Source organism: Mus musculus, chromosome 13 (genome assembly GCF_000001635.26).
Source record: "Mus musculus strain C57BL/6J chromosome 13, GRCm38.p6 C57BL/6J".
NCBI classification, from domain to species: domain Eukaryota; kingdom Metazoa; phylum Chordata; class Mammalia; order Rodentia; family Muridae; genus Mus; species Mus musculus.
In genome coordinates this window covers 48,707,497-48,734,084 of record NC_000079.6, presented here as the reverse complement: position 1 = coordinate 48,734,084, position 26,588 = coordinate 48,707,497, and the positions used below count along the sequence as shown (strand labels likewise).

The 26,588-nt window shown below is 48.6% G+C and overlaps 1 long non-coding RNA gene across 1 annotated transcript; it reads right to left on the bottom strand.

Annotated features, from left to right (window-relative positions):
• Nucleotides 1-25,896, bottom strand: Gm36784. Its single transcript, XR_382338.2, has 3 exons — nucleotides 25,640-25,896; nucleotides 601-812; nucleotides 1-205 (listed from the first exon to the last, which is right to left on the bottom strand). It is a non-coding gene; the product is annotated as a predicted gene, 36784 (long non-coding RNA).
• Between the last annotated feature and the right edge of the window lie 692 nt (nucleotides 25,897-26,588).

Here is a 26,588-nt window from a genome sequence, read left to right as displayed (position 1 = left end):
ATTAATTAAATGCAGACGGGCTAGAGACATGCTTGGTTGGTAGACTGCTTGCTGTACAAACAAACATAAGGACCTGAGTTTGAAATTTTAGAACCCAGGTGAAAAGCCAGGCAAGTGGCCTACTCCTGTAGTCTCAGCCTGGAGAGGTGAAGGCTGGAGGATCCCTGGGGCTCGCCCACCAAGTTGGTCTCGATGAATCAGTGAGCTGCAGGTTAAAGGAGAAACCTTGTCTCAAAGAAGAAGGTGGCATCAATACAGAGAGAGGGCACCTGAAGTCAGCCTCTGACCTCCACATGCAAGCACACAACCCCCACCACACACATAGCACACCTAGACATAGATGTATACCGAATCTCTCTGCCTCCCCCCCCCCCCACACACACACAGAATACCTCTCAAGTTTGACTTGATCCAGTTGAGCAAGAATAGCTAGCTCCTCCCTTGACACTAGTGATCTAACAGGGACCCAGGCAAGAGCCAACGTACCCTGGATGGATGGGTGGATGGGTAAATGAGGGGGAAAGGTCTGGAAGCCATGTGGGGCCCCAGGAAGGGGTGACTACGTGGCATCCTCCATTGACTTGGGACTGAAACCCCTACCAGGCACAGAGCTGATCGGCCACTGCCTTGTTTCTTGCAGCATTTTAGGGGTGGTGGTAGTGGTGGTGGTGGCGGTCTTCCCTGTGAGAAAGGCCCAGGATGGGTAGAAGCCTTTGTGTCAGCTCGAGCTGTCCGGCTGTGCTGCAGAGGTCAGAACCTTAGCTCCCATCCTGTAGTTGTGGATGCTCCCAGATGTCTTCACTGCTGCCCAGCTGTGTGAGGAAAGGCAGGCGGATGAGCTTCCCTGGGCCACGGCGCCCTCAGTCAGGAGACTCACGGTGGGTGTTAATAAACTCGGAGGGCTAGGCATGAAGATGAGCCAGGCTGGCTGTGGAGCCGCTGCCAGGATCCCTGTGTCAGGTGAGGCTCCGGGCACTTTTAAGGCTCCCTGACCTGTAGGCTGCTATCCACGATTTCCCTTCATGCACAACCCAATGGTGTGACTATTGACTCTGTCACTTTCAAAGCACACAGAATGTAAGGGCGGAGAGCTCAAAGAGCGCCACGGGCCCCACAGCACCAAGCCTGTGCTCTCTGAGGCTTCTGTCTCTCAGCTATTTGGTTACACACTGCCACAGCAATGACCAATGGCCGTCATCACAAGCGCTACGACACATTCCTCCTCCTAGGGAACGCGACACGCGGTGCAAAGACCACAGAGGCCATGGAGCCAAGTCAGCTCCATCATCCACCCGCAGCAAATGGAGTGTGTTTTGCGTCGCCGCCAGGCGGCGCTACAGAACCCGGGCCCTGCAGGTGAGGCTGGTGACCTGGCCGCTAGCACCTGCGGGGGAGGGGTGCGGCGCGGCAGGGACCCGGCCCCTTTGGGGCCCGCTGGGGTTTTCAGCAGCTCGTCCGCGAACATTTGCATGTAATTTGGGAGCGGGTCACATGTGGGAGTCATCAGGCGGAGGAAAGGCTCAATCAGGACCTAATCACTGTCTGTTTGGAGGGGTCTGGGCCCAAGTGAAAAATGAAAACGGGCCTATTTTGTTTGAGTGACAGCCATCAGCAGCCACCTTTGACCTCCCCACTCGAGGTCTGCCCGAGCTTAAAAGCCAATCATCGGGGCAGGGACCAGAGGGGGCACACTCCTCCCTCACCCCATCCACCCCTTCGGAGTTTTTAGTATTCATTCATTCATTCCTTCAACACTCTAGCCTGGAGCAGACGTGTGGGGGTGTCTTGAGCTGTCACTTGCCAGCAAGGCCACCTGGCAGGCGATTGTCAATGTTCCCACCTGTAGAATGGACGCAAGAGATGTGCCTGAAACAGCTGGCATTGATGAGCTGGAAGCTCGGAACTCAGAAGGGACCGGGGCGGGGGGCGAAGGGGGAGGTGGCAGGGCTAACGCTAATTGCCCAGGGACAGGGGCAGAGTGAGGTGAGTCTTCCCTCGGGACTTGGACTCCAAGTCGCTACCCAGACTCGTGGGGACACCGCTCTGCCTCCATGGAAATAAATCCCTCTTTCTTGACACCCCCAGAAGTGGGGCCTGGGCCAGGGGATGAGAAAGGAGGTTGAGCTAGGAGGCTGAGATGACAGTAGGACCAGGTGGCCTCGCACTGTGAGACAACAGGGTTCATCCCAGCGCCTAGGCACCTCCTAAAGTTCATCATTAGGGAGGCATGGGACCCTGGGCCTCCAAGACGAACCGCGAGGTGGCCCCGCTGGGCGCGAGCTCCGGGAGCCAGCCACTGCGGGACGCACGTGCCCCCGGGGCTCCTGGAGGGTCCCCTGCTCCCCAGGAGGCGCAGCTGAGCAGCTCAGCCCGCGGACTGGGGCGGGGCGGTGCATTAGCGCCCGGCCCCAGCGTGTTTATCTGGATGTGGAGCGGGGCCTCCAGGAAACCGTCTGGCAGGCCGGCCCTCGGCAAATGGATTGCCAATTAATCAGCATGTATTTATGAGAGCGTTTAAACCATTATTAATGTAGTGTAAATACGGAACCGCTGGCGGCCCCGGCAGGGCGCACAGGGGCCATCTGCTAGGCGGCCGCATTCCAGAGCCGCCCCCGTCCCGGGATGGTCCCCGCTTCCCGGTTCCCACCTCCCAGCCTGCGGTGCTGCCTCTCCTCGAAGCCCCCCCCCCCCCCCCCCCCCGAGAATTCCAAGGAAGATGAGCTTCAAGGAGCAACCTGCATCCGCCTGATCCCGCAGCCACGCAGAGAGGGCGGGTGATAACCTGGCTGGGTGTGTTCCTGTCTTGGGGACGCCGAACAGGTGTCGCCTGGACCCTGTCCTTTGGTCACACGTTAGCTCTATCCTTGGCCACCTGACTTCCTGCTCTATGCTGGGCTCAGTACAGGAACAGAAGGCTTTGGGTTCAGTACTGGGGACTCAGAGCTGTCCCCTCCCATCGTGCCAGGTTCCTTTCTGCTTTTCAAAAGTACAGGCCCACCTCAGCACACGTTGGGCCACCTTCCTCTTGGGTGCTTGCTGACTGGAGGTCACCAGCTCTCACCAGAGTTGGTCACATCCTTTCTTGGGGTCCCTTTGGAGTACTTTATTGTTTGCACCCATTTTACAAATGAGGCACAGTGACCCAGTGGCAGTCACTCTGGGGGTGTGTGGGGGGGGGGCTGGGTGTTGCTGCCCTCTTTAATATCCTTCTGACACTTCTCGAAAGCTCAGGACCATGCTACTTAGTAATTCGGTTTCAGGATCCATCCCCAGTTGGAACCACAAGTAGACGGGGGCTTCAAAGAAAAAGGTGGAAGCCATCTGTCTGCACATAGATAAAAAAGAAAAAGTTTGATTATTAAGTTAGCAACGAAGGGGAGAGATGACTCTTTTTCTAATTGCTCTTCCAGAGGACCAGAGTTCAGTTCCTAGCAGCCATGTCTCTGCCTCAAAAAACCTGAAACTCCAAGGGATAGGTTGCCCTCTTCCAGCCTTCTTGGGCGCTGGCAGGCACATGGCATGTGCCATGGAAAAAAGATAATCTTGTTTTTTAGAGAAAGCAGCAAGGGGTGAAGAGATGGCTGTCCCAAGCCAGGTAGAGAGCAGCTGACAAAAGTTCCCTTCTCGGGTCACTGCTCCTGCCACGACGATGCTAAGAGTTACCCTTTCTGTATTCGTTTCTTTACTTTTCAGCCCATGATGGCAGAAGATGTTTTCACCATCAATGTCTCTGGGAGGGGCCATTCAGTGTTGTTGACTGGCTAGCTGACTGTTAGGGAAATGTAGATTAAATGACTTCTTGGGTGCTGTTTTCCTATTTTCTCCCTTGCCTGCCCCCCTCGCCCCCAATCACTTGCATAGTTCATTTCAATCTTGCCTATGTCATAAGCCTGTCCCCACCTGCCACAGTGGGAACAGCAGACCTGCAAGGCAGGGACCAGTCCATGGTCACACCAGTGCTGGACTGCCGGGGACACTAGGCCTGTTCCCTGGCATTCAGGGAGAGGAGAAAACAAAGCTGTGGCATGTGCCCCTATTTCCTGGCCCGCCCCCGCCCCCCATTAGCCCAGCGAGGCTTGTTTATATTACGGCAGGAATAATTCCAGCCCTAATCAGAGGCCCTACGAGCTTTCAGCATTCTTTACCCAAGGACACTCTCCGATCCTATAATTTCCATCTCCCTAGACGCCCCTGATTGAAAGCAAACATTTTTATATTTGGAAAGGAAAAGGGCTGTGTGCTATTCATAGCCTAGTCGGGCTGTCCAGAGCTGGGCCCTGGGGGGCAGCAGACCAGGGCTCAGCTTTAAGGGTGGATGTTGGAAGACACAAGGTTCCCCCACCCCACCCCTGCCTGTGAGGATCCTACCGGGGCAGAGGGAACCCTTGCTCCTGAGTGACCACAGGGTTCTTAGTGTGCTGGGCAGCTGGGAGGCACTGAGTGTGGGTTATAGTAGGATCTCTGTCCTCCCTCCCCCCCTTCCTTGCCCAGGTGTGGTTGTTGAGGCCTGTAAGATGTCACCTGTGCTAATGGATCCCTGGAAACCTGCTTTGACACTGAGTCCAGAGTTTGCTGGTCAGGGACACTGACTGTCCCCTTGGATTCCCTTTTGTCCCGGAACCTGTTTCAGCCCTTTCTGATTTTCTCACCTGTCACTCCACAACTAGTCTGGATCCCTCATGAGTCCCAGGCTCGTCCTCTCCTCCTCTCCTCCTTTCCTCCTCCTCCCCTTCTCCCCTCCTCCTTCTCTCCTCCCCCTTTCGGTCCCTTTATTGGTGTATGTCAAAAGGAAGAGGACCCACATAAAAGGAAAAGGAAAGGGCTTTGTCCACAGCTGCTTGGACACTTTGGCGACAAGCCTTCGCAGAGAACGTTGTGGCTGAAACACTTGGCAGAATGAAGCTGCATAGCTCATGGCAGCCAGAAAGTCATAGAGAGGCGAAGACCCAGGGTACCAGCTCCCACTTCAAAGGCGTGTGGTGAGCTGCTAGATCCAGTCTTCTGCAGTTTCTTCTGCCGGCCTCCCCCCTTTTCTCCAAGATGAGGTCTTTAGCACAAATGACCTGTAGGGAAGGATGCGATTTAACCCATAAAGCCTGTGGGGTAGCACTCAATACTTCTATTTTATGGATGGAGAGACCAAGGTTTGGGGAGCCCAGAGAAAGGGACCATAGGACCATTCATGTTCCCAAACCCCGGGGTGTCCGGGTGTCCATGCTTAACACATAAAACTGGTAAGGGTAAACTGGGGCTGCCTGAGACAGGAGTTACAGCCTGGCTGCTAAGTGTTGAGGAGGTTTGTTTTGTGTGCGTGTGTGTGTGTTTGTGTGTGGTGTGTGTGTAGTGTGTGTATATGTGTGTGTGTATGTGTGTGTGTGGTGTGTGTGTGTAGTGTGTGTATATGTGTGTGTGCTGTGTGTATATATGTGTGTGTGTGTGGTGTGTGTATGGTATGGTGTGTGTATGTGCTGTGTGTATATATATATGTGTGTGTGTGGGGGGGTGTGTGCACAGGAGCGTGTATGTGCCCCCTGTGTATATATACAATGTGTGTCTGTGGGGTGTGTGTGTGTGATAGGGTGTGTGTGTGCCCTCTGTGTATATATATGTGTGTGTGTGTATATAGTGTGTGTATGTGTGTGTGTGGGGTGTGTGGGGTGTGTGTATGTGTGTGTGGGGTGTGTGTGTGTATATGTGTGTATATATATCTGTGTCTCCCGTGTGTGTGTGGTGTGTTGTGTATATGTGCTCTGTGTGTATATATGTGTGTGTGTCTCCGTGCTGTGTGTATATATGTGTGTGTGTGTGGTGTGTGTATATATATATGTGTGCTCTGTGTGTGTGTGCACGGTATGGTGTGTGTATGTGCTCTGTGTATATATGTGTGGTGTGTGTGTGTAGTGTGTGTATATGTGTGTGGTGTGTGTGTGTGTATATGTGTGTGGTGTGTGTGTGTGTATATGTGTGGTGTGTGTGTGTAGTGTGTGTGTATGTGTGTGTGTGGTGTGTGTATGTATATATGTGTGTGTGTGTATATGTGTATGTGTGGTGTGTGTGTGTATGTGTGTGTGGTGTGTGTGGTGTGTGTGTATGGTATGGTGTGTGTATGTGCTGTGTGTATATATATATGTGTGTGTGGTATGTGTATATATATATGTATGTGCTGTGTGTATATATATGTGTGTGTGTGTGTGTGTATGGATGTATGCACATGATTGTACATGTGCATATGGAGGCCACAGGTCAATGTCAGTGACTTCTGCAGGTTCTTTACCTTATTTTTTGAGACAGAGTCTCTTGCCAACCTGACTCAGCTAGGCAGGCTGTCCAGTGAGCTCCAGGGACGTTTTTGTCTCTGCCCCCTGTGTTTATATTATACAGTGTGTATAATACAGAGTGAGGAACCGTAGTATTTGTATTGCTAGAGTAACAGACTGCACCAGGATGCGTTTTACATTCAGATGCCATTTTAAAAGGTTTATTTGATTATTTATGTGTTTGTGCATATGCAGGAGAGCACCCAAGAAGCCAAAAGAGGGCATTGGATGCCCTGGTGCTGGAACTAAAGGCAGCTGTGAGCTGCCTTGTGAGGCTGCAGTGAACAGAATGTGATCTTTGGGAGAATAAAACATTTTCTTAACTACTGAGTACCTCTCCAGCCCCAAATATAAATTTTCTTTTAACAAAACCACACATGTACAGCATCCTTTTGCTTTACTGATGTATAATGTATGCACAATAAAAAACAGTGTGTGAAGTGTGGAAACTGGTAAGTTTTTATGCCAGCTCTGTTGGCTTGGGGGGGATGGCTCAGCGGGTAGTGTACCTGCTACTCAAGCATTAGATGTGAGTTCAGGTCCCTAGCACCCAGGTGACAGAAGCTGGGTGCAGTGGATGAGTCTTTAATCTTGTGCAGAGGGTGAGGGTAGGAGTGGCAGAGAGAGGGAGGAAGATAGATCCCTAGGGCTGAGTGGCTGAGTGGCTAGCTGGGCTAGTAGCAACAGCAAGCTCCAGGCACAGTGAGAGACCCTGTCTCAAAAAGCAGAGTGAAGAGCCATTAAGGAAGACACTTAACATTGACTCCCAGCCTCCACATGAGCACACATGAGTGACTGCACACACACACACACACAGACACACAGACACACAGACACACACACACAAACAGACACACACACACACACACACACACACACCACAACATGGAACTGCTGGATCCCTGATCATTTGTCTCAAGGCGTCCACCCTTTGAACATGAGGACATGAAACTGTTCACCTACAAATGTGCTGTGCCATCCTTAGAGCTACCCTGGGAGGTCTGCAGCACTTGGGTCACAGGTTGGATATGCCTGGATTGTAGTTCTTGGAGGAATTATCAAACCATTTTCTGCAATGCTGTGGCAGGCACTTCCTGCCACCAGGACTCTAGCTTCCCTATGCCCAACACTGCTCATTAGAGCCATCTAGTGAGCCTGAGGTACTCACACCCGCTCTGACTCACAGTCTTCTTAGAACTAAAATGTGTTATCGAACACACATTTTCATGTCTTATCAACCATTCCCGTATTCTCCTAGGGGAAGTGTATGTTCAGGTCGTTTCTCTATTACTAAACTGAATCTTTTTTTTTTTTTTTTAATTGAGATGTGGGAATTATATGAAGAAAACGCTGGATATTAAATCCTTATCAACTCTGACTTGCAGGTACCTTTGTCAGCTCTGGCTTGAATTTCTCTCTTCAGTTCTTTTTTGAATTTCTCGTTGTTTGCTTGAGACAAGATCTCATAGAGCCCAGGTTGGCATCAAACTCATTTCGTATTCAAAGCTGGCCTTGAACTCTTAATCCTCCTGCCCCCACCTCCCAAGTGTTAAGATTAGAGGCATCTGCCACCACTTCTAACCCTCACCTCTGGAAAAGCAACAGGTGCTCTTAGCTGCTGAGCCATCTCTCTATCCCAAATCAATTTTTAATGAACTTTGTGTGTGCCCGCGTGCATGCGTGCGTGTGCGTGCGTGTGTGTGTGTGTGTGTGTGTGTGTGTGTGTGTGTGTGATCAAGCACACCCTCATCCATTTGCACATGTGTAGCCCAGCATCAATTGTGAAGAAAAACATTTTTTCCTCTATTGCATTATCTCATTAATCTTGTCATAAAGCAGTTGACTGTAAGTCTGTCCAGGCAGCCTAATCGAGCTGGTGAGCTGCAGGTTCAGCGAGACCATCATCAACCTCTGGTTTACGCATGCGCACACACTATTCCTCTTCTAATTCCTGACTCTAGTCACTGTGACGTGTGCTGGAGCTCCCACACAGTGCCCATTTCCTCAGTTCCCACCCATGCCCTTTCTGTGCTAGTATAATCTAATGTATTACACTCTTGGGGCCAGTAAAAATTCCACACATATATGTTGTTTCCTATGTTTTCTCTTTAAACATATTAAGAGAAAAAATTCATGTGATTTATTATGGTTTTTTAAAAATATACTTGGATAATCTTAAATTTTAAAAGATTTTAATTTTGTGGGTGTGTGTGTGTGTTTCGCCTGCATGAGTCTCTGTACCATGTTTGTGGAGTGCCCAAGGAGACCAGAAGAGCTCAAGGGATCCCCTGGAACTGGAGCTACAGACAGTGTGTAACTCCTGTCCCATCAGGGCATCACCCTGGGTACACACAGTGACACTTGTGCATCCAGGGCTCTCTAGACTGTTTTTTTTTTAATCTCTCTACTAAGCCATCCTTCCTATTCACCTACCACTCCCCATCCTGCAGGCTCCGTTCATTATCAACTGATTGTTTTATTGTTTCTGACAATGCCCTGGAACTGAAATTTCTGAGCAGTCTTATCCCATTAAATTGGGAAAGGGATAAATTTTTGAGGCCAGTTTGTGAGTTTCGCTCTGTGCCCAGGGGAGGGATAGGGGGAGGGGGAGTTCTTCTATGCTATCCCTTTTCTTGGTTCTTTTGGGCAAACTGGAGGGCCTATGCATTGGCTTCTTTTTCTTAATTAAAAGGAAACTGCCTTTCAAAGCACATGTGGATTTAACCTTCTCCAAAGTCTCTCAAAAGATAGCTGTTTTTCTGTAGGGTGCCTGCCTGCTCCCTCCTCTCAGTGTATGTGTCTATGCATTTGTATGTGTGTGGGGTCAGTGGGTACGGTCCAGGTAGAGGCTGACCTCGGCTTTTCCTTAAATACTCTCTATTGTAAATATTGAGACACGGTCTCCTGCTGATCCTGGAGTCACTGTTCAGCTAGTCTGGCTAGCCCTCTTGCTTCAGGAATCCCTTATTTCTGCTTCCCACATTCTGTGCTTACAGGTGGACTGCCATACCCTCTCAGCTCTTACATGGGCTCTGCACATCCATGTTCTAGGCCTAAATCTTGCAAAGAGAGTGTTTTGTGCACTGAGCCCTCTCCCCAGCCCCAGTGTTCTCTTCTTAGGGTTTTTTTGACCCCTTCGAAAAAGTCTCTATGCAATGCATAGAGTCGAGTCTCTGGTCTTCATGTCTTTACATTTTGGGGTGCAGAGAGTCTTCCTCAGTCTGATTGTGGTCCCAGTATTCCTTCTTGGTACAGTGTCCTGGAGCAGAGCCTCTGTCCTATGGAGTTGGCAGAATACAGGAGCTACTGGACTCTCTCTCCCCTGGACTTATTAGAACATGCCCAACCTACTGGTAACCTGTTCTCACCAGTAAGGCACAGTTTGCCCGCACTGACCCAGAATGGAAAAAGAGAGACAATCCCTATTTGGACCATCATCTTGGTCTGTTTTATGTTGCTGTCCTAGGCTAGGTATTTTGCAAAGTAGGGTGGTTTGTTGGTTTTGTTGTTGTTGTTGTTTTGTTTTGTTTTGTTTTGGCTCATAGATCTAGAAGGTCAGGGGCATTTTCTCAGTTCTGGGGCCGGGACCCATGGCATTGTGAAATGGCAGAGTTTGTAAGAAAGGGAGGCAGAGGTCACAAGGAAAGACAGGACGCAAGAGACAGGAGGAAGGCAGCGGCGGCACTAGGCACTTATCAAAATGGCATTTAGACGTCCCACAAGAATAAGAATGTCCTGTTAAGAAATCACTAATCCCTCTTAAAGACCTAATCACTCCCCACTAAGCCCATCTCCTAAACCCTCTGCCGGCTCCAGGGGCGGGGGAGACCCTGCTTGAAGCTACTGGCTCTTGTCATTCTCACTACATCGCACTTGTATTATGCTTCCTTGAATAGAGCTCTCATCTAATGCATACCCTGAGGACAATTTCCAGAGACTTCTCATTGTCGAGATTTTAATAGCAGCTTCCAGCTTTGCTTTTTTTTTTCTTTCTTTCCCTCCTGGGAGTAGGTCTGCAAAGATCCTCACGTTGACATACCTCCCTACGTCTTATCAAAGGGTTGAATTGTTGAATTGTCTTCCGAGGTCTTTGTACCAACTGGCTACATTCCCTCCAGGACTGGCTTTTCCGCACCCCCCACAAGTTTTTCAGATGCTTCCATTTTAGCAGGGCCAATAAGGATACAGTATTGTGCTTTTCATTTGTGTGCCCCGGTGACTCAACGATAGTCGGTTGTCTCTTCATGTGCCTGTTCCCGTCTATTGGTATTCATTGGTGAAGGGCTTGTTCAAAACCTAGCCCATAAATTATACATGTGTTCATATTATGTTTAAATTATACATATGTTCATAGTTTGGTTTTTTTTTTTCATTTTGGGTGCACACATGCTATAGTGTGCATGTGAAAAACAGGCTAGCCCTTGAAGGAATTGGTTCTTATCTCCCACCACGTGTATCTCAGGGACTGAACTCAGTCAGGCTTGAGGACAAGCAAGCACTTTTGCCTGCCGAGCTATCTTTCCCGCCCATGCCCATTCTTAAAGTGAATTCCTCCACCCCTGAGTTTTGAGAGACGTCCTATAAATACGTTTCCCCTATCAGTGGCTTGTACTTACACTTTATTAAGACAGCTTGCTGCAAAGTAGAAGCTTCTACTCTTGTAGTTAAACTTACCCGTTTGTTAGGGTGTTGCTGGTACTTTAAGCACTGGAGCTGATTAAACAGTGCCCAAGTCAAAATCACAAGGTCTTTTTGTCTTGTCTAGAAGAAGACATATGTTTTACAGTTTTGGTTTCTTTTGGGGGTGGGGTGGCAGCGACATCACTGTGATATCCCCCTGAGCAGCTTAAATCCAAACAGAAAGTAATGGGTTTCAATCTTAACAGCTAAGCCACTACTACACCAACAGGCAAATGACTTCTGGGACTTGTATACTTAGTGCAGACTCTTCGATTGAGAAGGGTTATTGGTGACAGTTCTCTCCCAGCAACCCGTAAAGCACCTTATGATACTTCAAACACCACCAGTACAAAGAGCTTGGTCCCAGCCTGATTTCTCCATGTCCCGCAACTAGAATATGTGATCTCATCAGCCATAAAGACATACTGTCTAGTTGGGCTATGCAGCCAACAGTGGTTTCAATCACCTGTGTTGTATGTGGAAGTGGGTATAGGGCAGGAACTTCCTTGGCCAGCAATTTGTACTCTGAAGGCCACCTGTCACCTTCCCCACTAAGTGCAAATTGATCTTAGGATACAGCGTCTCAGAGAATTTTTTTAAAATTAGTTTGCAAAGTCCAATTCAGCACATAAATAATCCATCACTGGTATCAGCTATCCTGTCAGTAGAGTGATGTTGAATATAATAGCGTAATGGGGTGTGTCCCCCCATTTAGCCCTTCGTGATCCATAGTCATCTCTACAAGTCATCTGACCTCCTCGTGCTGACGCCCAGATATCTTGGAAAGGCCTTGGGCTGGGTGAGTGATCATGGTTTTACCTAATTCATGCAACTGTGTACAACTCTTCCTATAACAAAACTCATTTCATGTGGTAACTGATCCTGCAAGCCAAATACGTCAATGAGGCACAGGGGCTTCCCACAGTGTTACCCATTCTCCAGGGTAGGAGCCTGATCTGCATGGATGACGCTCAGAACCCAGTGACAGAGATGCCTAGGGTTCTGGGGATAATGAGGAGCAACAGGAAGTGTCCGTCATGCTGAAGTGGTGGGGAGGGCACACCTTTGCTCATGCATGAGGGGCCTGTGAGCATGTACATGTGTGTACATATAATGCTCCTGTTCTTGTGGATGTGCACATGTGTGTATGCAGGTAGGTGTGCATATTTACATGCGTGTGCGTGGAGACCACAGGTATCCTCAACTACTCTCTACCTTATTTTCTTAAAATTTTTTTATTAATTCTTTGATAATTTTATACAGTTTATTTTTATTACACTTGTTCCCCCTTGTCAGCTCTTTGCTGGCAGGTAGCTGCAAGGAGAGAAGCCTGGACCCACCGGGTCTCTATGGGGCTGAGTGGAATGGTGAGCATTGGTGACTGGAGAAGAGCCACACTGGGTGCGGAGTCTTGTTGAAGCAGGAATTCACTTTAATGTATCAGTCTCTCGATTTTATGGAGCAGATGATGAGGGGTATGGGATGATCTGGTGGGCCTATGAGATTATTCTGGGTCAGCAGTTGCTGGGCAGACAAGGGTTCAACCAGGTCACATAGGGCGTGCTGAGTCACTCCACAGTGGAAATGACCAGGACAGGTCACAAAACTTGAGCCTGGTTCAAGCTGTTTCTCCAGGCCCAGGATAGGGCCCAACATCCCTTCCTCCAACTCCTCCCAGATTCTTCTCTCCACCTCCATACCTACCCAATTTTGTATTCTCCCCTCTCTCTCATTTTTAATCCTTAGAGTTTTATGGACACAGTATTAAACTGGCTTCTAATGACATCACTTCACACATAGACTAGTGAAATTCTGAACCCTCGTTAGAGAGACTTCTTCTAGCAGTAGATAGTGATTGACACAGAGACCCATGACTGGTCAAAGTGCAGAGGTCGAGAGACTGTGGAATGCTTGCCTAAGTGGGACATCTACGTCACAGTCCCTTGAGTCCAATTTGTGCAGCTCAGACACTCTTGGGTGTGGGATATCCCCTAGACTATGGCTGACCTACCAGGGGTTACACTTGTAAGTAGAACTGACTCTCCCTCTCCCTGCCACTGTCACTGAGCAACACTTCTCAGCTGTGGGTGGCACTTTTGTCGGCTTGAGCTTATGCAGATCTCGTGTAAGCTATCGCAAGCATTGTAAGGAGTTGTGTGCATTTGCTCCGTTGGGTCCAGAAAACATGGTTCACATCAGAGTCATCTACCACCACTGGCTCTTATAACCATTCTGCCCCTGCTTCCATTATCGTCTCTGTCCCTTGATAGCAGGGGCTATGATAGAGAGGTCCCACGTACAGCTGATCACTCCACAATCTCTGCATGTTGACCTGTTGTGTATCTCGGTGTGAACCACCATCGACTATAGAAGGAAGCTTCTTTGCTGAGAGTTCAGTGGTACACTAATCGATGGGTATAGTGATAAGTCCTTAGGGGTCATTTTAATGCTATGTCTATTTAGCAGAATAATAGTAATAGGTTGTCCCCTAGGGCCTATGACCCCTCTAATTACAAGTCTTGGTCTGATAATAGTAAGGCAAGAGAAGGCTTTCCTCTTGTGGAGCAGACCATACAGTCAATCAGAAATTGGTTGGTTATGTCCATGACACCTGTACCACCATTGCACATATGCTGAGGGCATATTTTACCAGGCCAGTTATTATTGTGGCTTGCAGAATTCACAGCTGGGTATGATTGATAATTATTTTCCCCTCTCTGGTAGAGTGAATGAACAATGCAGTATGAAAGCCAAGCAAAAGAGATGAAGTTTCCAGGCCAGGGACAGCTTGATATCTCTGTGTTCTGTAACTCGGGTGTGTCATGTCTTCAGCAATAGGGTCCAAGTTCTGGAGGGTCACCAAGGAAATAGCCTATTATGTTCAGGGATCTATGGAACCCCACTAACCAACAACCACAAAAATCAATAACCCATTCCTAGAACTGAGCTTTTAATTTGCTAACCTGTTATGTCTATTATGGGCACTGTCATCCTATTGTAGGGTAATAACATTAAGCTTTTTGTATATGTATATGTAGATATATGTATTTTAGGAAATTTCTATACCAGTTTTATACAACTTTTTCAAAAGGTCTTTAGTGTTAGCTACCCCTCCCCATTTCTCCTCTTCTACCTTCCTCTCCCACTGACCAAATATCTCTATGCATTTATGTATCTATCTATGCATCTAACACACACACACACACACACACACACACACACACACACACACACACATATATATATGTATATATGTATGTATGTATATGTATATACACATATACACATATTTGAGACATGGTCTTACCACATAACTCTACCTGGCCAGGATCTCAATAGGTAGATGAGGTTAGCCTGGAACTTATAAATATCCACCCGCCTCTGCCTCCTGAGTGCTGGGTTTAAAGGCATTCACCACCATGTCCAGTTCTCTTCTTTGAGGCAAGACCTCTCCCTGAACCTGTAGCCCTGTTCTTAAAGGCTCCGGCCCTTTGTATGCCTCACCTGCATCCAACACCAGCTGCCCCAACTGGTCTCCATTGCGGTCCTGGGATCCACCCTCCCTGTCACTTAAAGGCTGTGCTTTGGGACTGTCATCTTACAGTCATTTAGAGCACTGGCTTTATCCACCCCTGTGATGTATTTCCGAGCCCCTGAGTGGAGGTCTATATTCTACCTTGCCCTCTTCCCTTTTTTTCTCCAGGATCCAGAGATTCCAAGCCGTCCCGCACATGCCTCCATCTCTACAGTCAGCCTTGAATCCTCAGGACTATCATCCCATGACTTAGGGACTCAGCCACAGCACTCAACACTGAAGTGATGGTCTTCAACTCTGCTCATTCACAGCAACCGACACCATTCACCAAGTGCGCCATTAAAACCAAGCAAGACTTTATAAACTTGGGCTTAATGTTAAGTCCATAAGAAAATCTCTGTAATTTCCTGCTGAGCAATGGGGTTGCTGTCTGGTTCCTACAAGCCATAATTTTAAGGGGAGAGAAATGTTCCCCACCACACGAATGATGGGAAGTCAGTAGTTACGGTTCTGGGCAGCTGTTAACACTGAGACACGGCATGGTGCAGACTCCCACCTACCTCAGCTAAATGGTATCTTTATGAGATCAGTGAGTTTTGGCCTCAGTGAAGGGTGGCAAAGATAAACGAATAAACAAATAAATAAACTTTCAAAGTCTAAGCATAATTGGCAAGCTGACCTTTGGAAAAATATTTTCTCACCCAGTTCCCAAGCTGAGGGAAAATGTGTACTTGGTGCAAAGAGGAGCACCCACTGAAGAATACCTGGGAGCACCTCGGGCAGGAAGATTACTTGCTGGGCTCTCAGGGAGTCCTAGAATTACAGGAAGGGCTGAAGATACACAGACCCTGAGATAGGAAGACCAGAGTAGTGCAGACATTCTGGGTCTCCTACTGGCAAAGGGCACTCAAGCAGACATAAGGGGCCAGGCCTGGCCTTGCAGAGCATACACTCTGAGAAATAGCCTCAAGAGACTGTATACCCCAGGCCATCTCTGCTTTCCACGAGGAACCCAAAAGGCCACTCTGAATGCCATTAGAGGCCAGAGGACTCAGCTGATAAACTTCTTGCTGCATCGGCGTGATAACCTGAGTTCATAGCGACCTTAAACATCCACAGAAACGGCGGCTACGGCAGTGTGAGTCTGTAACTCCAAAGCTGGCCAGGACTGGAGGATCCAGAGGGCTTGCTGAACACGCAGTGCAGCTGAGACGGTAAGCTTCAGGCTCAGCAAGAGACAGACCCTGTCCTAAAGCATCTTAAGGTGGAGGGTCTGTGAGATGGCTCAGCAGGCAAAGGTTGCCACCAAGCCTGATGACTTGAGTTTAGTCTCAGGGTCCTACAGGACCAAAGACTCCTACAAACGATACAGGAGATGAATCTGCTGTCTGTTGGGGTCCTGGCTCCCCTGGGGACTTGTCTCTCCAACCTTTCCAGGACCTTCAGTCTGTATGCTATAATGGGGCACAGCAGTGGCACCTTTGCGACTCTGGCTTTTGTGGTGCCTGGAACAAGAGAGAAGCGGCTGTATAGCAGGTTCCCGACTCTTTCTGCTCCCTCTTGGATCTCTGCCTCAGGCTTTCAAACTCTGAGAACCTGCCTGGTTGGCTGAGCTATTAATGAAGCAGCCTGGGGGCTGGGGGTTGGGGATTGGGGGTTGGAGGAACGGTGGTTGCCCACCTCATGATGAAAGTACTGTCATCACTTTGCATTCAGATGGGGAAACTGAGGCACACTAAGTCAAGTCAGATGCACGGGGTGTTCCTTCCAAGCTTAGGAAACTAAGGAGAGGGGCCCTTTGGTGGGTTTCTCACCTCGGTCCTTCTTAGAAAAGGAACAGTTACTAATTACAACTCACTAATTACTGCTCAGGCAATTTCCATAATCGTCTCAAAGGGGAGAAAAAAAAACCGTGATGAGCTAAGTCGTGAGCGAAAACAGCCCCAGAAAGCCAAGCCAACGGAGCATGTGACCACCCTCGGGAGCCCTGGAATGTCTGCATCAGCCTACCCCCTCCCCAGCCCACAGAAAGGGAAACTGAGGCCCACCAGGCTGGGTGTTAGACCTCACACACACACAGAAGGCCGGTGTGCGACCCAGAAGGCCGCGCTCCCCGTGAAGACCTTGGTACCCTCGAATCCATCAGGCCTTTCGCCCTGGAGAACCCTCCGGAGGCAGCGCACGCTTCCTTGAAGCTAATTGCCTTAGTTTGAGGTAATATTCGTCACAGAAACACCAGCAGTAACCTTTGGTCTTGGCAAATTCTCCCCTCAATCACATAACGTAAACAGCGATAAAGAGGGCTTTTTAAGGCTTTCTTCATAATACGTTACACATGCATTTGTTACCGAATCTGGGCTCTCCAAGCCCTGAAACCTGAGCTCAGTGGGGCGGTGAGCCGGCTGGGCCCCCGTGCTGGGGTCAGGGTCCCCCCAACCCGGACCACGCTGCCCCTCCCCCTCACGGGCCTGCTCTCTCTTTTCTCCCCCCCCCCTCCTTGCCCTGGCTCCTTTGTTTCTCTCTCTCTCTCTCTCTCTCTCTCTCTCTCTCTCTCTCTCTCTTTTACTCTCTGGACCTGTTTTTCTTCTCCTTTGTTACAGTTTCTGTCTCTGAGGTTGCTCTCCTGGTCCATTCCGACTGCCTCTCTGCCTCCCTACATACCACCCTTCAGTTCTCAGACACAGGCCAAGTAGGTACCCAATCCTGACTCTTTCCTTCTGCCCCAAGCTAGTTGGTATTTACTCTGCCCAGCCTGGAGTAAAACACTGGAGAATGAGCAAAGGCAGATACGGGGAAGAGAGGAAGTACCAGGTTCAGGAGGGATGGGAGAAATCATGGTGGGCTGCATAGCAGCAGTGTCTTAGGAGCAATGTTGGAGAAGAGCAATAGGAACTGGCCACATGAGAATGTGAGGCAAGGGTATGGATTCCAGGCTCGGCAGAGAGTCCATGCGAGAGCAGGATCAGGTAGCTGGGAAGAGTTGTTGGCCTGTGTGGGCAGACTCTCCAGGGCCTGGTGCTGGCGCTAGAAGCAAGACCTGGTACAGACACTTGCTGTGGGGGCAGATTTGTTAGTGGCTGTAGATGGAAGGGACTGACAAGTGGCTAGTCAAGCATCACCCCAGGGCCTGCAAAGCAGGTCCTTGTCCTGTCCACAAGGTTGCTTGTGAGCCTCTTGGGAATAACTTTCAAAGCCAGCCCAACTGTCCCGTGACTTGTGGGTGTGGCCTCGAGGCTTGAAGCTGGATGACCAGGAATGTTGACGGATGCTATGCAGTACCCTCCCTGGCAGGTAGGGGTCTCACTTCCTAAAGATACCTGGTGACTGGGGAAACTGAGGCAGCAAGGTTCAGTATGCAGGGCCAGGGACATACCTGCCCTCCTGGGCCCAGACAGGCCTGGTTCCAGAGAGACTCAGGAAAGTGACCGACTGAGTCCTGTCAGTAGCTCCTTGGGTATGAGTGATACTCAGACACACCATGGAGTGAACGGTATGAGCTGCTGAGCCAGTGGGAGACAGGGAGAGGCAGAGGGAGATGCTGTGGGAGATGGAGGTTGAGGCAGGGATTCGGGAGCATCTTCTGTATACTGTATACTCCAGATGAGCCACACAAGGCATAGACGGGGTGGATCGCAGAAGGCCCAGCTCACACAGGGCATAGAAGGGGTAGCTCGGGGAAGGCCTAGCTACCTGCAAAGCTTGCTTCCGGAGAACCAGCAGATCCTGCTGCCAACGTCCACCCTACTCCCAGGTCACAGAAAGATCCAATCCTTCCCCCTTCTTGCCCTTATCCAAGATAGTTTTCTGTCTCTCTGTCCAGTAATAAAAGCAACCTACCCTTCAGGAACAGAGCCTCAGTTTCACTCCAGGTCTTACCAGAGACTCTCCCTGGTCTCTCTCTCTTTGCAGAACTGTCCAGTGTCACCTTTCTGGGGTGTCCTATCCCATGACCCTGATGTTTCTAGTCATCTCCCACTCTTTTCCTGCACCTGAGTGGGCTCCCGACCTGGGCGTTGCCTGCCCAGCACTATCTCTGGGATACTGTGGGTGGGGGTGAGAGCCCCTGATTCCCAGGTAACCCCGTCATTCCTCAGACCCTTCTGGGACCTTCACACATGGAGGGTTGAGTGGTGGATTGTTAGGTTATGAGCAGGGATGACATACAGAAGCCAGCCTCTGTGGTAAGGCTAGCCACACTCAAGGACGAATACCCACAGGCTAATGGCTAGGTCAAGGCTACAGACCTCCGAATTTCTCCCATCTCGCTGGAATTTGAAGAGCAGGTCTCTCCTGCAGACTCTCTCCTGTACACTGGCCACACCTGGGACCCTCCCTTTACTGAGCCCGTGTGGCCTGGTACTGTTCTAATATTGAGAAAATTGAAAATTGAAGCAATTTATTGTAAAAGGCCATTTCCCTTCAGCAGTCACTTTGGTGAGACCAAGACAAAGCTGAAAGTGATTTGCTGGGGGGCCAGGCCCAGAAAGGGGCCACCTTTACACAGCTTCCCCAGTTCCTGGATCCCCACCCCCATACCAGCAAGGACTGCTGTTCCCCTCCTGTGGAGGCCATAGCCTCAGTGCATCTCCACCAACCTCTAGTCTCCAAACTCCTCCCTCCAATCCTGTATCTATCTCCCCTCTACATGTTGGGGTGGGGTTGAAGTGCATACCCCAAACACTCAGGCAAGTCAGAGATGGATGTTTGCAACAAATCTATCCACTGCCAATCTCTGCTGGCCCATGTGTACCCTTGGGCATCTGGATCCATTATCTTCTAGATATTGACTCCTCTGAGCAGGGGCCATCATTCTCCCAAAGATCCTTGGTTTCGTTCTGTAGGATGGCGATTAACTCACCCTAGGCAGTCCAGGAGAATCTGGAAGATGAAGGTGGCGGTTCCACATAGGTGAGCCACACGATGATGCATAGTGCAGATAAAGGTGACAGAAATAAATTGTGTTCATATATGCTTGTGCCATACATATGTATGTAGTGTGTAGGCATGTGCATTGTGTGTGTGTATACTGTGTGCACATGTATGAATGTACAGCCTGTGTAACTGCATCTGTGTGTCTGTTATGTATGCATCTAGGTTGTACATCTATGAATATGTATATGTACACATATACATATGTCAAAGGACATTTCCTACTTGTATGTAAGTAGGTATCGTGAGTGTACAGATGTGTATTATGTGTATGCTGTGTTTCTCTGTGCCTGTTATGTGGAGGGAATATATATATATATATATATATATATATATATATATATATATATGTATATATATACACACATACACACATATGTATATGTATGTATATACACACATATACATATGTGTGTATGTATATGTATATTTATCTGTACATTAATGAAGGCATATAAACATATGTGATATGTATAACTTGTATATATATATATATACATATATTATGTACATGGTCATATGATATGCAATATGTATATGTGTGTGAAAACTGACTGCCTGTGTGTATCATGGGAAGTATGTATTGTGTGACATACATGTGCTGTGTGTTGATATGCACATGTATATGTGAGTATGTATGTCTTGCATTTGTGTGTATGTGTGTGGGAGCAGGTTATGCTCATGTCTATGTATGTACAATGCTCCAGGTAAGGACAATGGCTAAGGCAAGATGAAAACCCTGCCCCAAACCTGTGAACCACTGTCACCATGGGGCATGAAGGTGACACAATGGCACCCATTTCCTGAGGCTTCCAGAAGGTTCTGCTATGCAAGGGCCCAGCACACACTTGTAGAGTAGCTACAAGGAGAACATCAGACACCTAGAACTCTTGGAACTTCCACTCATGAGCAACATTGTTCAAAGAAAGAATTCACAGGAATGAGAACTGGGCACTGCTAACTCTATCTAAGGCTGTTTGTGTCCCCTGTGTGGTCTGCAGGGACTCCTAGAGAGCCATGGGAACAAGACCACCTTTGCACAATAGTTCCTCCTCTATTACAGCCCTGGAAGTAGCCAGAGCTGATTGTGGGAGCCCTGTCTGCTGGAGTGGCTTGGGGCAAGGGGTACTGTGTCAGCCACAGGGCAGGCAGCAGGGCCCTTGTCCAGGTTTCTTATGCCCACTCCCACATCCCACTGCCCATTATCACCTACGTCTGGATAAAGGGGCATCTGGGCCTCAGACACCATGACACTCCCCACTGTGTGTGCTCCCTGCCCAGGAAGACAAGGTCAGAAGGAAGACACAGTTCAAGGTGACGAGGTCCAAGACTCATGGTCATGTCACAACTAAGTAAGGCTGAGAGGGTTAATCTTAAGAGATAGGAGGATAACAAAAATCTCATAGCTCACACACACACACACACACACACACACCTCACTCAAACACATATGTACACACACACATATAACACACCATATATATCATATAAGCACATATAACACTCATACACTGTCTTAGTGAAGGTTTTCATTGCTGTGAACAGACACCATGACCAAGGCAACTCTTAGAAAGGACAACACTTAATTGGGGCTGGCTTACAGGTTCTGAGATTCAGTCCTTTATCATCGTGGCAGGAAGGGTGGCAATGTACAGGCAGGCATGTGGTTGGAGGAGCTGAGAGATTTACATCTTGATCTGAAGGCTGCTAGGAGAAGCAGCTAGAGGGAAGGACTCAAAGTCCACCCCCACAGTGACACACTTCCTTCAACAAGGCCACACCTCCTAATAGTGCCACTCCCTGGGCCAAGCATATGCAAACCACTGCATATACCAATACTCCATAACATATATGTACTGCATACAACATGCACATCTACCGTGTATACACAGCACTTCCAACATGCATACACTTTTGGGCTCTCATCCTGTCTCAGGCCCACTGACTGGTCCTTAGCACACAACCCTGGGTTCATTGGCTGAGGGATGAATTGGAAAGTGGTTACTCACTGAGCTACTCCATTACTGAGCCCTGGTGTCTCTCACCCTCTGCTCCGACAGCTTTAGAAGCCAGCTCTCCTACCCACTTCTTTCCCAGGGGTGAACACAAACGCAGAGGCAGAGGTGGAGCTGCAGCAGGCGGCTGGGAAAGAGAGCTCCATCTGAAGCCTCACAAATGGTCTCCCTTGCTGTGCTTTCTAGGCTGGCCCCTGCGAAAGGTTCCACACCTGCCTCAGCACGCTGTTGCTGCAGACTTTAGGCTTTTAGAGATGGAATCTTACTAAGTAGCCCAGTATGGTCTCAAACTTGTAATTCCCCTGCCTCAGCTTCCCATGTGCTGAGAGTTTAGATCTATGCCAACATCCCTGGCTTCCTTGGCTGCTTTTACTTACCGCTCCCCTTAGAATCTGCTCCCCCAAGATACTCCCCTCAGACCCTGTCCCCCAATGCACTGGGATACTAGAACCCCAGAGCTCCATCCTTCCAGCAGGTATTCTGAGATGAGACCGTCTAATGAATCTCTTGTGGCCAACACTCAGCCATGTATGAGGTGCCTAAGTCACCCAATTCAGACATGTCTCAGTGGCCTTTATTGACCAAATACATAAAGGCACTTGACTATCATGTTCTAAAATAGAGCAGACCCAACAAATCCTACTAGCTCTACCTTCCAGTGCCAACTGTCACCACATTCTCAGGTGAGCTCTGCAGACCTGCTTGTTTCCTCTCTTTCCATCTGTCCGTCTGTCTGTCTGTCTGTCTGTCTGTCTGACTGTCTCAGCTATGTGTCACCATGCTTGGCTTTCACGCAGGTGCTAGGACTCAAGCTAGGTCCTCTCATTTGAGGGTCCTTGGCACAACATGATGGGAGCTGTCGATGCAAAGGATGGAGAATCTTCCAGAATACAGCAGGCTGTGTTGGTCCTTGCCTGTGACAGTCAGTCAGGAACACATCAGTCCTCACTTTGCATGAGCACATGGTATGTTCCATAGGAGCTTTGGTGAGTAACTGAGTAACCAGCTTCACATCTGTCAGGGGTTTCTTGGCTTTTTTGGTGCCTTCTCTTGAGTCACTTCTACACTGGCTCTGCTTGAGATCTGTGACTGTCCTTATATCTGTGTGACTCTGAAGTGAGTCAGGACTCTGCTGGCTATAAGGCTAAGTGCTGGGGTTCAGTAGGATGGCAGAAGCGAAGGGCTGTTTGCAGAGATGAGACTGCTGTGGCTTCTCAAGACAGGGACAAAGCTAGTGTGTCCTGGACAGGAGGCTGGAGAGAGGGGGCAGAGTGATGAGGACAGGGACAGGCACTGGGGTGCCCAGAGCTGCACCAGCAGGAGCTAGAGAGATGGCACTCGCCTCACAAGCTCGAGGGACAGAGTTCTGGCTCCAGAATTCACAGCTTGAAGGCTGTGGTGACAGACCTGTAATTCCAGTGCAGTAAAGGATCCCTGGAGCACGCTGGACAGCCAGCCAAGCCTACTTGACAAGTAGAGAGAGACAGCATTTCTGAAGATGAGACCCTAGGTTGTCCTCTGGCCGCCATGTGTACCCATATGCTCACATACAGGAACTTGCACATATATTAAAAGGAAAGAAACAGCAGCAACAGCAGAGGCCTTGTGGTGGCTTTGGGGACCCTCTTGTCCTGTGCTGGGCATGTCTTTGAGAGAAACACACACACACACACACACATATTAAAAAACAGAACCAAGGGGCTGGAGCGATGACTGGATCAGTAAAGTCCACGCTATGCAAGCATGAGGACCTAGCTTGAGTCCCAGCACCTGCGTGAAAGCCAAGCATGGTGACACATACCTCAGACAGACAGACAGACAGACAGACAGACAGACAGATGGGAGGAGAGGAGACAAGCAGGTCTACAGAGCTCACTGGACTAGCTAATTGGTGAACTCAGGTATGAGTAAGAGATCCTATCTCCAAAGGGCAAGGCTGTGGATGGAGCCTTGCATGGCATAGCACTGGTCTCACATGTCCAAGGCTCTAGATTTAAGTCCCAGCACCGAAAACAAAACACAAAACCTCAAGACAGCCAGATGGCACCATGCCTACAGTCCCACACTTGGGAGGCGTGGGTGGAAGGACCAGGAGCTTGAGGTCAGTCTGGGCTATCTCAAAAAACAAACAAACAAAAGTTGGTCTGGGTTAACAAACAAACAAAACCCAACCAACAAAAAAATAATGCAAACTGGATTGATGAGCTGAGTGTAACAACTAAAACCCTAACACCCTCAGAATAAAACATGAGTGTGAATATTTATGACCTTAGATTTAGCCACGGGTTTGTAGGTACGATACCAAAACGTGATCTGATAGAACGATAAAGAGCTAGTCTGAACTTCAGATTGAAGACTTTATACACTGAAGATAGTGAGTAGCAGCAGGGCACGGTGGCCCACACCTCCACACACATGCTTGGAGGCCCTCATAGCAGACATGGAGAGGCACAGCTCTGGGTACATCTGGAGAGGGTTCCCAGAGAGGATGAACTGAGGGAGGGAGACACGCCTTAGATGTGCGCAGCACATCCCATGGATCTGGGGCCTGGATGGAATAACAGGAGAAAAAGATGGAAACAAACTGAGCCTCCACACTCAGCAACCCCTTCTCTCTGCTTCCTACGATGGAAACAGCTTTCCTGTCTCACAGCATGGCTGCCCAGGCACACGGGACCAAATGGCTATGAACTGATTTCTTTGAAACTGTGACCCAAAGCAAATTCTTCTTCCCATAAGTTGTCTGTGTCGGGCATTTTGCTCACAATGGCAGAAGTAACAGAAGCATGGATATGCAGGAGAATCTTGAATTCGGACTGCATAGGGAGAACCTGCCCCAGCGTGGGGGGCGTGGCTAAGGGCAGGGGAGCGATTGCCTGCATAATGGGACAAAATAATTGCAAATCGCATATCTGATCAGGAGTCAGTATCCAGAATATTGAAGAACTCAAATAATTTAACAACAACACATACAATCAAATAAAGGGGCGAAGGATCTAAACAGGCATTTCTACACAAAAGACCAGCAAGCACAGGGGAAGATGCTATGGGGAACGTCCATCAAACCCATAGCGAGAGACACCTCAGACCCGCTAGGATGGCCATTGTAAAAGCAAAGAAGCAAAACAGAAAATAGCAAGGTCTGCAAGAATATGGAGAACTTCGAGCCTTCTTCGTTCATTAATACGGTAACATAAGCTGGTGCAGCCACTGTGGGAAACAGTTTAGAAACTCTTCAAAAACTAGACCATAGAACTAACTATATTCCAGGAAATCCCAAAGAACTAGGAAAGGACTCAGAGTGGCACTTACATGTTAATACTCAGTGCAGTCGTAAAATCTTTGAAAGGTGAGACCAGCGCTGGCATTGATGAACAGAAGAGTGGATAGATTCACTGCGATATGTATGAAACTGCGGCTCAGCCTTCAAAGGGAATGGGTGGCCATGCTGGTACATGGGTGAACTTCAAAAATGGCACACTCTGAGAGGCGGACCAGACACAAAGAGAAACCCATGATGTCCGTTCGTGGATTATCTACAAGTGATAGATTTGTAGATATAAAAGCTTAATGTGCAGCCTCTGGGTGCTGGATGGAAGAGGAGGGGGAGGGGGAGGGGGTTAATGTCTGATAGAGTGTCAGCTGGAGTAGGTGAACTTTCTGGAACTAGACAGTGGTCAAGACCATGTGGCCCTGCAAATATGACAAAAGATCCTAGAGCTGGAAGCAAATTTTGCCTTTTACACATACATGTCATAATTTGAAAATTAACTGGGTAAGGAATGTATTGTTGAAATACACACTAGAAATGAGTTAATTATATTATGTGAGTTCAACATAAACTATATATATATATATATAATTATGAATGAGGCATTGTATAAGCATATTTACAGCTCACTCTCTATATTCACAAACCCCACTTCGGAGATTCAACAAGTCTCAGGTCAAAAACAATTTCAATAAGATTATGTCTATATGGAATACTTGTTTTCCCTTACATTATTCTCTTCAAAAAAACAAAACAAAACAAAACACAGTATAATAAGGCTGTCTCGGGATAACAACTCTGGCCATGGGGTGCAGGTGATGTAGAACCTGCAGTGAGCCACTGCTGTGCAACAGACCACGCCAGAATCAGGACGGCACTCTGCATTACTCACATGCCGATAACCAGCTTGGTAGTTTGGTCTTGACTGAGCTGACTTGGGTATCAGAGAGACTTCTATCTTCTCAGCTCACTCACAAGTTCAGACGATGGTTGTGTGGATGCAGGCCAAGATGCGCTTAGCAGGCATGGCTTCCGACTGCTTTAAGCCACTTGATCTTAGGGACTGCATATGGACCACTCACCCCCCCAGGTAAGACCTTTCAGGATAATTAGGCCATGAGAGCCATGGAGGGTCTCATTACTATGTTAGTTTTCTCGCCACTGTGACAAAATAGCTGACCAAGCAACTTAAGGAGGGTTTCTTTTGGTTCACAATTTGAGGGTGTGGTCAATCATGAAGGCGGGGTATAAGGCGGCTGGTCGCATTGCATTTTCATCCAGCAAGCACAGAGAGGTGAATGTTAGTGTTCAGGTCACTCCTTCTTTTTCCTTTTTATTAAGTCTGGGCTCCAGCCTACATAACGATGCAGCACACTCAGGGCTCCAGCCTATGTAACGGTGCCGCCCACTCAGGGCTCCAGCCTACATAATGATGCAGCACACTCAGGGCTCCAGCCTATGTAATGGTGCCACCTACTCTGGACTCCAGCCTAATAGTACCGCACACACAGGATGGGTCTTCTCTCTTCAGTTAACATAATGTAGAAATTCGATCCTAGAAAGGCCCAGGATCTTGTCTCCTAGGTGAGTTCATATCCTGTCATATTGACAATTAATATTGAGCATCTCAGTATTTCTTTAAGGCTGGAAAGATGGTTCAGTGGGTAAAGGGTGCTTGCCAGCAAACCTGAGGACCTGAGTTTGATCCCTGGGACCCACATGATGCACTGAATCCCATTAGTTACCATCTGATCTCCACAAGTATGTCATCACGCGTGCAAGGGTGTGTGTTTGTGTGTGCGCGCACATTTATTAAAAAGGAGAGAAAAACTAAAATTCTA